This window comes from Cyprinus carpio, chromosome A15 (genome assembly GCF_018340385.1).
Source record: "Cyprinus carpio isolate SPL01 chromosome A15, ASM1834038v1, whole genome shotgun sequence".
NCBI classification, from domain to species: Eukaryota; Metazoa; Chordata; class Actinopteri; order Cypriniformes; family Cyprinidae; genus Cyprinus; species Cyprinus carpio.
In genome coordinates, this window is record NC_056586.1 from 23,640,378 (window position 1) to 23,650,845 (window position 10,468).

Sequence of the window (10,468 nt, forward strand, 5' to 3'; positions counted from 1 at the left end):
TTATTAATTTAACAGCATTTTGTTGTAAACAGCATTTGTGCTTTTCTTTATTTATGATCAAATAACCAATGAAAAGTGGACATTGTCCCCCAAAATTGATACAAATATTATACTTTATATTACTATTATACTAATTTTAATAAAACTATTATTCTGTTTATTTATTTAACAAAATTTCAATTTTCTTGACTGATGATCAAGAAACTAATAAATCGTGCACATTCCCCCCCAGAATTGTTGTTATTATTGAACTCGATTTCATTTTCCTCTCTTGTTTTTCTGCTTATTAATTTTTCTTCTTGTCATGTTGCAATTAGTATTCATTGCTACCAAACTACATTTTAAAAAAATGCAGTATCGTCCAGAAATGTTATTCAAGAAAAGGTATTTTTTGTTCTCTCTCGTTGAAAACATTAATATTTAAAAAAAAAATTTTTTAAAATCAGACTGACTTCAAATGGTTTGCCTTAAAATTAAAATAAAATTAAATAAAAAATGAAATTAACTAAATTAACAAAAACTTTAATGCACAAGGCTTGCGTGTAATGGCCATTGCCATTCAAAAGAACCAATCTGAAATGTCCTAAAAAATCCTTACTTTTTAGGCCATTGCTGTAACAAACACACACATATTATTTCTGCACACAGCTATTTATAAATACTACACACACACTAACCCTAACAGAACCAATTTGCACTAAAAACTTCTTTTATATATTGTTTTTACAACTGGAAATGGAATCAGTGCAGGAAGTGAGGGCAGAAAGACTTGAACGAGGGTGGATCTCATGAATCCACGGATAAAAACAGACCCAGAGCAGAAAGTGTCTTATTTAAAACTGCGTTGGGCTCTTAGGGTTCAGCTGTAAACATTCGCCGCTTGCTGGTGTTTTCGCTGATCTGGAATGGTCCAGTACGTGCGGGAGTGCGGTGGTCTCGGTCCAGGGATCCTCGAACGGCCTCGTTCTCTGGAAAGTGTCCAGGAAATGGGACGAAACCTCACGCCGTCCCGCCGCAGGGAGCCCTCGATGGCTTTACACAACTCCAACACTACACCAGAGCCAGTAATGAAGAGTTTGGGGTACATTTTGGTTTGTTCACATCGTGTGACTTTTTTAAAAGAAGCCTCTTCGGCTCACCGTAGGCTGTCGCATTTTATTTTGTTTTGATTAAAAATACAGTTTAAATATTAGAAAATATTATTGCAATTTAAAACAGATGTTATTCTGTTTGAATCTCTGTTAAAGTGTAATTTATTTCTCTGTGCTGCCGCAGCTGTATTTTCAGCATCATTACTCCAGTCTTCGTGGTCCACATGATCTTCCGAAAATCATTCTAATATGATGATTTGCTGCTCAAGAGACATTGCTGATTATTATCAATGTTGAACACAGTGGTGCTGCACAATATTTTTGGGGAAACTGTGATACATTTTATTTTTTGCATGATTCCCAGATGAAAGGACGGTTCAGAAGAACAGCATTTATTTAAAATAGAAATCTAACGTCACATTATAAATGTCTTTACGCTCACTTAATGATCAATTAATGAGACCTTAATGATGAAAGCAGTTATTCTTGACAGTAGTGTATTTAAAAATGTCCTGATTTAGCATAAAATGGAATTTACTGATCCTTAAAATACATATTTATCTCACAGAATGTTTACAATCTTAGAAAATGCACTACAAATGAACTAGAACTAGCTTCAAACTAGAAAAGATGAACCTTTTAATAATCTTTATAACTTTTTTTCTGCTACAAAGAAACTTTTGTGCAATGGAAAGGTTCTATGGATGTTCAAGGTTGAAGCATAGCATCAATAAAGGAGCTCTTGAATGTCATTTCTGTGTGATTGATGAAACTCTCACCTCTTTCAGTGAAACGACTCCGACAAGTCGTCCGATACTGGTGACGTAAGCGTAATCCAGATTCAACACAGAAAACATGGTGTGAGTCTGTCAGAGAGGAAACGGTACTAATGATAAATGAACACCACGTGTTTCTTCCTCTTCTCAAATAAAGTTTAGGTTTTATGTGACATACTGTACCATTAACAACACATTTACTGAAATTAACTCCAGAAACTCGACTCGTTCAGAAATCATCATGATAATGACGTCACTATTTTGACCACAGACTAAAGCTAAACACACACACACACACACACACACACACTCACCTTGTGCAGTGAAGTGCGCTCCACCAGCTGGAAGGGGGCGGGGTCAATCTTGCAGTTGTTGAAGTTCACCTGCTCGTCAAGCTGTTGCTCCTCCCACTCCTCGATCTGCACTCACAGCCAGAGATACTGTACATGTGTGTGTGTGTGTGTGTTCATGTGTGTTTGTGAGAGTGTGTGTGTGTGTGTGTGTGTGTGCATGTGTGTTTGTGAGTGTGTGCATGTGTGTTTGTGAGTGTGTGTGTGTGTGTGTGTGTGTGTGTGTGTGTGTGTGTGTGTGTGTGTGTGTGTGTGTGTGTGTGTGTGTGCATGTGTGTTTGTTAGAGTGCGTGTGTGTGTGGTGTGTGTGCACATGTGTGAGTGTGTAAGAGTGTGTGTGTCTGTGTTAAAATGTCCTTACCTCTTGAAGTATCGTATCATCCTCTGCATCTGGGTTGTCCTGGATAAAAACGGAGACACGCACACATTTCTTAGGCTGAAAACATAATTTTTTATTTTTTGCCCCATTTTTTTTTTCTAATTTTAAGGATTCTGTGTTTTCCATTTTAATAGTTTAATTACATTTTAATAATCAAAATGCACTTTCATGAAACTTTAACAATTTAATAATTTATAAACTTTTTGTTTTACAATATTTTTTTTTTATTATGTTTTCTTTTATCATTTTCTATGGATTTATGATTTAATAAAAGCTCATAATCAAAAAACATTGATGGCATAAAACATTAACAATTAAATCATTTAAAAAAATTTAACCATATGATTTTTTTTTTTTTGGCAAACAAATTGCTGCACAGCATGAAGAAAAACTGTTATAATCCATAAAAAATAAGTTTTACTAATTTTATTACTATTATTATCATCATCACTAGTCCATATCACAATTTGATTAATTGTACATACCTACTTTTGATTTATTAATTCAAAATATACTAAATTCTGTTACAATTCCATTTTTATGACTTGACTCTATCCATGTTTTCTACATCACAGAAATCATAGATCTCTTCATATGCTAGATATATACATATGCTTACAAGTTTACTTGCATTATTACAAAACTAAATTAAAAAGGCGCACACTTCCAAACGTTCACTAGAAAAGCTTCCTCAACAACACCACAGGACATTTCTAGAGCACATAAATGTGTGTGTGTGTGTGTGTGTGTGTGCGTGCGTGCGCGTGTGTGCGTGTGTCTGTGTGTGTGTGTCTGTGTGTCTGTGTGTCTGTGTGTGTGTGTGTGTTGGATGTCTCACCTCCATTGCCGCAATGTCAGGACGTGAACAAAAGAACTTCTTCAAACTCAGGCCAGAATCATAAAGACCTGAGAGACAGAAAAAGTTTCATACATCCACCATATGTATGCATGTGCTGTTGAAGTAAGTAATTTATGCATCTCAGTTGAAGTTGCAGTTATAGCATTTAATTGCAGATTGGACAAACTATCCAGCGCGTATTTGTGTTTGCGCTTTGGAGAGTGTCAAAGGTTTCTTTTACAACGTATTTTTAGAGCACTGAGCAATGTAGCTATTCACAGACATATCTGTTTATTTCTTGAACGCAGTGTTAAGTTAGAATAGAAGTTTTTGTTCAGTGTTGAGTTCTGGATGTTCGTGATGTTCATCTCAGTATAACAAAGCGTAGACTTAGCATTAAATATTATGTATGGCAGTCAGAACATACCTTGTTTTTTGGCTCTGGAAAGATAACATTTGGATGCCATTTTTACAACAACTTCACTTTAATCTCGCTATCATTCAAACTAATTAAAAACAGCATCGATGTGTAATGAGACTTCATGATGTTATGAAAGACTATTCTGAGACGCAATATCCAGTGAATTCCATATTAACCAAACAGATCAGAATATTGGGAACTTTATTTTCAACATGCAAAATGCTTAATTATTGTAAAATGTTTAATGAGGTCCATGCACGGCACTGATTTTTATCATGTGCACTAAACTCAACATCTAATAATTTTTCAACAATAAAAAAATATAACAAACAAAAAACAAACATCAAAAATAAAATATTACATAATATATAATAAAAAATATCTCAAAGGAGTATCTGCATTTTCACATACACATAACCAGTTATAGAAATTCTATAAAAAATAAATAATTAAGGAAAAAAAACCTTAAATTTAATTTTATATTAAAATAAAATCCAAAAAAATCAAATGGAAGTTCCCCGTATATTGTAATATCTTTCTCACCTACAGATGGCTTCTTCAGAGCAGATTTGAGAGGTTCAGTGGAGGCGGGATCAGCAAAAGTGGATGCAGACTCTTCTGTGGATGTCTACAACACACACACACACACACACACACACACACACACAACACACACACCACACACACACACATATAAATCCATAATCAACACCTGTTTTAAAAAACTAGATATTTGTGATGCAAAGCAGTGGTTACAGCAGTAGAATAATGTTAAAGTTACATACATTGTAAAAATAATACATAAAAAAAAAAAAAAAAAACTTTTGTAGTTATATATACAAAGTTAAGTTGGCCTACATAAGTGGTTCAGACTGAATTAATTGCAGAAAAATAAAAAAGAAGAGGAATTTCAAGCAGTACTGCCCTGAAAGCACTGCAAAAACAGCTATTCTTATTATAATAGTCAAATGTTCACCATCTGACCTGGAAGTGAACCTTGTAGCTGATAGGCATGGTGGGCGCATTTTCCTTTCGCAGGTGTTGTGATCGCTGCTTTAAGAGCGCCAGTAACTGAGCACGCTCAACTGAACCCAGCAAGAGCATCGACTCTGAGAGACACAATGAAATCAGACAGAAAGATCAGGATATGCACATCACATTTACTTCATATTAAAATGAGCTCTTCTGCTGGCTTGCAGTAAAACTGCATTCCTGGTGTGAACTTTACATGTCTAGAGTTTTAAAGATTATACTATTTCAAACAGCTTTTTGTTTCAAGAAAGGAATTTATTTTTTAAAAAATAGCATGTTTTCATGATTTTAAAAACTTAGGCATCAAATCGTGTAATGTTCAATTGTTTAGCACATTTGACAATACACACAGTTTCAAAGCAGCTCTACAGGGATGTTTAAAAATTATCAAAACAGTAAAAATATTTTAGCTGATTTATAAAAATAATTATAAAATATATGCATGCAAATAATAAATGATATTAAATAAATAACATTTAAAAATAATTACAATATTTTTAATTACAATCAAATGTAAGTAAAAAATACAAAATTCTTATAAAAATGTAATGTTGATTTGATATGTCCCTTCAGCACAGCATGTCTCATGAATATTAATTTGGTTACATGTAGCAATGTCTACATGAATTTATCTAATATTAAAATTATAAGTTAAGCCATTGTCATATAATGATAACAAAACCAGATCCAACACAAAATTAGTTAGTAACTAGTGTTTATACCTGTGTACTTAACCAATGGAATTCACCAAAGAAATTCCTTACAGAATGTTTTTTTGTTTTTTTTTAAGATAATGAGCGTAGGATCTTGGATATGGTCTCGGTAGGTGGAGTTCAGTGTTATATAAACGAACTTTTTTTACATAAAAGTCCCCCACAGGAATATTATACTTACTACAGAAAGAGAAAAGGGCACTGTGGAAAGGGAAAATAAAAAAAAAAAAAAGCGGTCAATTGTACAAAACTTTGATTGCACAACAAAAAAACACCAAAATGATGATAAAAAGAACTAGACTTGGAGGAGTTTATTTTACTCAGCTTTATCTATTTGGGTCTGTAGATTACAATACATATCTCAGTTTAAAGAGATTTTTTTCCACTTCAGCAGCACTTACATACACCAAAGCTTAGAGTTTTATTCCTATCTATATTCTGAAGGTTTTTATAGAGGGGTTTGTTCATATATCAGTTACATGGATTTATAGAGCTTTTTATTCCTAAAAACGTGGAAAAAATGCATATTTTTTAAAGGCAGTGAGTTTTTTCCTCCACTTCAGCAGCACTTACATACACCAAAACTTAGAGTTTTATTCCCATCTATATTCTGAATGTTTTTACTGTGGGGTTTGTTCATATATCATTCACACTCACTTATACAATAATTCTGATTCATAAAAACAAAATTAAAATTTGAATTCCACTTGCTTAAAACAAAATTTTCAAATCCATTTAGTGATAAAAAGAGAAATCCAAAATCCCCTCTATAAAAACCTTTAACTCTAATATGTCAACAAAATAAAACAAGAATTCTGAACCTGGCTTTATCCAACATTCTGATTTATTTTCTGGAAATGAGTGCAAATTAGTGCATATTTAATTATATAATGCCTCATTTGCGAATTTAAACATAACATTTCAGAAAACTTGTATTTACAAAAAATGTTTATGGTTCTTAATGTAAACAATCACTGGGGAAGTATTTCTTATATAGTAAGATTTGTTTCTATTTGTTTTTTTTTTTGTCCTATTCACCTTGCCTCACATTCAGTTTATCAAATTAAATTTAACTGCCTTTACATTTTGTAACACTTTTTGTTAAGTACTTGTAATGTGCATGCTGCAATATTTATTTTAATGAGTTAAACCTGAGAATGCTGATTAAACTGCTATCAAATGTATACTAGCTATTTTTAGTAATATGTACACTTTAAAAACATAACCAAAGTGTTTACAAAACCCCTGGAAATAGGTTGAAATACACTGCTAAGAAAAGTTTTGGTGGTGCATAGGATGAGTGAAATTTGAAATAAAAGGAAAGATGAAATGTATGGATGAAGAGACTCACTCGCGGTGGCCCCAGCTGAGCATGGGCAGGTAAGGCAGTTTTTTAATGCGGATAACTTTGTCGTAGATGGACGGCTGAAGACTCTGAGAGATCATGTTGGAGAGAATCACAGAGATCAGGATGGGCAGAGCATAATTTATCTGACCCGTCAACTCCATCATGATCACACCAGTTGAGATTGTGTGAGTGACTCCTGCCGTTAACGCTGCCGCTCCTACACACAGGAAAGAGTTACTATTTAATAAGTCAAGGCTTAATTTTGGGACAGTATTCAGGCGTAATGGATGGCTAGTTTCTCACCTACGACAGCATACACTCCGGGCGTTATATGGTATACATGTCCATCCATGTTAAATCCATCTGGAAACAATGTGGCCAAACCTTTCACCCACCAAAAGTTTAACCAAACGCAGCACCTAAAACACACACGTATGCATGTCCCTTTAATTTGAGAGTCATCATATGAAAAGATACTATTAAAAATGACTGTTTTAAAGGTCCGTTCACACCAAGAATCATGACTTAAAATGCAGATCAAAAGTTTGGAATAACTTTTGAGTCATTGAGTTAAAGTTTTAAAAAAAGGACTTCTGTTCACCAAGATTGTATTCATTTGAACAAAAATACAGTTAAAACAGTGGAATATTATTACAAAGTTTCTATATGAACATATGTTAAAATTTAATCACATGAAAACATGTCACATGATCCTTCCAAAATCATTCTAATATGCCGATTTCTGAATTAGCTGCAAGTAGCAATATATATATCCTATAAAATGCTCCAGCTCATTAAAGTTGAGTGATTTCTGATTGGCCATTATTTTTTTTTTATTGTTCATCTGCTGGAAAATATCACTCTGAAAGTCATTCCAATGACATCATTCTACTGTGTCGTTATTGTTATAGTTGTGGTGTGGACTGCCCTATATAGAGATTTTTTAGGATTTTTAAAACATATGGCATATGGGTTTTAATTATCATTATAGTATCATCCTTGGTGTGAACACACCTTAAAAAGGTGGAAATGCTCCAAAGAATAACTATAATTTTTAGAGAAAACACACAAACACATACCAATGACAAAAATGGGAACGAAGGAACCACATGGTATAGGAAGGGTTATAGAAATAGCAGACATCCAGAACTACATAACAGACAAGAGTAATGCTCATTAAAACAACACACACACACACACAACACACACGTATGCATACACACAATTGCATGGTGCATCAAAAAAAACAAGTCAGACATTCACAAATATTTTATTATATGCAAAGTGCAAGAAAAAACAGTTATGCATTACATGAGGTCTTTATAACAAACGTATTTCTGAATAAAGAAGAGTTTAGTTACTTTAGCTACAGTTTGAGGACAAAACTGTGTGTCTGTGTGTTTATTTACCTTCATGATGACGAAGATGGAGAGAATGACGAAGACGTTAGCCTGCGGATGTTTCCAGGCGGCTAGGTGATCATCATTATCAAAGTCTGCTACGATGCCATGATTTGACCAGGTACGATGATCAAAAAATGAAATCAAGGATTCCCTTTGTGTAAGCTATAAATGGTGAGGAAATGATAACATAAACCAAAAACTTCTTTAGACTTTCATTTAAAAGAATAGTACAGCCAAAAATTAACATTAGCTGAAAATGTGCTGATCCTCAGGTGATCCAATATGAGTTTGTTTCTTCATCAGGTTTGTAGAGATGTAGCACTGCATCAGTGTCTCAGCAATGGATGCTCTGCAGTGAATGGGTGCCGTCAGAATGAGAGTCCAAACAACCCATTCTGCTGAGCAAGTGTTTAAATGCTACATTTCTCAAAACCTGATGAAGAAACAAACTCATCCTAATCTTGGATGACCTGAGGGTGAACACATGTACAGCTGATTTTCATTTTAGGGTGAATTATTGCTTTAGAAAGACTTTGGCTTTCACATTTCATTTCACTGTTAATTGTGCATATACTTTATTTAGATAAGGCATGCTATTGTAGTGTTTGACTGCATACGCTGCTAATGGAGCATTTTATTGCCTCACTTTCAATCACTGATTAATTAGAGAGAACCAGAGTCAGTGTATGAGAGAGAATTGAAGTTTCATTCTCTATTTTAGACGAGTGTATGTTGTTAAAAATGATTAATGAACGTCACCTGTCTCTCTCATTAAGAATATTAACCATTATGGATTTAGCAGACTGGGAAACCAGCACGCTTTCTGTAGAGAGTGTGTGTGTGTGTGTGTGTGTGTGTGTGTGTGTGTGTGTGTGTGTGTTACCTGTCCTGCCATGAACTGCCCAAAGCCCAGAGGGAAAGTAAGCGTTGAAATCAGCACAGAGACCAAAGCAGAATATAAGAAACAACTAGAAACAAAACAAATAGGATTAGATGCATGAACACTGACACGTTTGACTGGTTATTTAAGAGAAGGCACAGCATAGACAGCAAATAAAGCTAATTACATTATCATCTAGCAGTTTTTCATGACGCTTTCCTTGTTCAAACAAACATTTTACAATTTACCTTTATCATTAGCTCTTCTGCTGTAAGAATCACTTACTTCTTCATGAGGAAGCTGTTCGTGGCTTTCTGCTTCTTCACAAACAGAGTAATCTTTCCATACAGATACACAAAGAAGGCGCCGCCAAAGCCACACACTATCCTGCAGAGAGAAAACGTTTGTGCGTTAAAGCCACAAACCTCGTGCGTTACAGTGATTATAGCACAGTCAGCAGCTTGTAAAGGAGTATCTCTGTTGAGCTTTCCTAATAAATGTTTTTTTTAATAACTAAAAACATTAAAAAAAACTCTGTACGCTAGCGTCACAAAACAAACTATAGTCTTACTATACTATACATGCAAGCCTTAATAGCAATTTTGCTTATCATGTACATTATGTATTTGGTGTTCTACAGTTATTTATATGACTTGCACACCTCTAAACTTTGTACATATTATATTTTTTAATTTTATACTTTTTTCTATGCTCCTTTCACTTCTTTACAACTATTCTGAGACCACTTATTCATGAAATATCAAATATATATACAAAGAAATCGGAAGTAAAACATTTAATTAAACATGAAATATAATTTTCTTGTAAAACATGCTCCAAAAATATTTATTTTATTTACATATATACAGTGTGTGTATATATAGGTATAGATAGATAGATAGATAGATAGATAGATAGATAGATAGATAGATAGATAAACATAACTTTAAATAACAGACATTAATCTGCATTTACTGATACATCCAAGTGAAAAAAGAGGCAGAACCAGTGTTATTATTGTTGTCTAAAACTAGAACCATAAACACATTTTAATTATAAAAATAAAGTAAAATAAAGTGAAATAAAGTAAAACTTATTTCACAAAAAAAAACTTAAACTAGCTTTATTCCAGCTACTTGTCAAAGCCAAATTTCTAATTAACTGAAATAATAAATACTGAAATAAAAATTATTTAAAGGTCTATAGACATACTTTTTAAAAAAATAATAATAACAAA

At 33.4% G+C, this 10,468-nt stretch overlaps 1 pseudogene; it reads right to left on the reverse strand.

Moving 5' to 3' along the window:
• Positions 1-859: 859 nt before the first annotated feature.
• LOC109091149 overlaps positions 860-10,468 on the reverse strand; it is a 22,298-nt pseudogene continuing 12,689 nt past the window's right edge.